This window comes from Enhydra lutris, unplaced genomic scaffold (genome assembly GCF_002288905.1).
Source record: "Enhydra lutris kenyoni isolate GAN:26980312 unplaced genomic scaffold, ASM228890v2 scaffoldscaffold46, whole genome shotgun sequence".
Classification (NCBI taxonomy): domain Eukaryota; kingdom Metazoa; phylum Chordata; class Mammalia; order Carnivora; family Mustelidae; genus Enhydra; species Enhydra lutris.
The window spans coordinates 15849750-15850798 of record NW_019154130.1 but is presented as its reverse complement, the minus strand read 5'-3'; the positions used below and the strand labels follow the sequence as shown (position 1 = coordinate 15850798).

The following is a 1049-nucleotide window of genomic DNA, read 5'->3' as shown; positions in this document are numbered from 1 at the left end:
ACACACACACACACACACACACACACACACACACACACACACACACACAACCGTGGGAATGGGCAGAAGCAAGGCTGCAAAGCACACAGCCCGTCCCCTGGGCAGCCCTGGAAGCCGCATGCACCCCAGCACCACCGCGACAAGCACCTTCTGAAGCCAACTTGAAAATAGGACCGGCTCCTTCTCCCCCGAACTGTGAACAGGCCGAATATGGGGAAATTCATCAATTCAATTAAAGGGGCCCACTGCCTCCAAACACCCCCCCACCCCTGGCCCAGCTCAGCCTGAGAAGCCTCGAGTGCCTGCCTTTGGGGACCCAGCGGGATTGCCCGCAGGAAGGACGCACGGATGAGCCCGAACGTCCCACCCTCTGCCAGAGGAGAGAAAGTTTGTCATTTACCCAGGCGCTGGGCTGTCACCACTCCGGGTTCCTTCCTCACCCGGCTCCGGGCGCTGAGCCCCCAGCCTGCGGGGAAGCGGCTGGACCTGGAAGCCCCGACTGGGGGCAGGAATCGTTTGGCGGCAGCTCGGCCGCCCCGCTCCCTCTCCGGAGCCCTTCTACCCGGCCCTGCCGCCTCGGCCCTTACCTGAGGGGGGTCTCGGCCACTTGCAAACTCTGCCAACGGAGCCCAGCAGGGGCCGGGGTCTCCCTTGGCGACTCGCGCGTCCCGCTAGGCGCGCCCGCTCCGTGAGCGCCTTCCCCGCTGCCAGCCGCTGCAGTGGCATCCAGCAAAGCCGACTCGGGATCGCCTTTCTCGCCACCAAGCCTGCTCCCGGCCGGGTCCGGGGCGGGGCGGGGATGGGGGACTGCTCTTCGGGGCTGGTGCAGGGGGCCACGCTGCGCGCGGCCAGCGGGAAAGTGCAAGAGTGTGCGTCCTGGATTGCAGCAGCGGCGACAGCGGCGGCCGGGGACAAGGAGGCGGTGGCGACGCCAGCCGGCGAGCCGGGGAGGCGGGCGGCGGCGCGAAGTGGAAGCCGGGCTCCCGCGAGCCTGGCGCCCGGGCGGGCTGGCGGGCGGGCGGGCGGGCGGCACTGCGGGTGCCCAGCGC

The 1049-nt window shown here is 69.1% G+C and overlaps 1 protein-coding gene across 3 annotated transcripts in view; it reads right to left on the bottom strand.

Annotated features, from left to right (window-relative positions):
• LOC111156425 (WSC domain containing 2) overlaps window positions 1-1049 on the bottom strand; it is a 135760-nt gene that overhangs the window by 122469 nt on the left and 12242 nt on the right. Inside the window, exon 1 of one of the 3 annotated variants that reach the window (XM_022517314.1) lies at window positions 588-971. The exons of the other annotated variants lie outside the window; for them this stretch is intronic. The gene's annotated coding sequence lies outside the window, so the exon portion shown is untranslated. Of the gene's footprint in view, window positions 1-587; window positions 972-1049 lie in introns of those variants that run through there. 3 annotated transcript variants of the gene reach the window in all.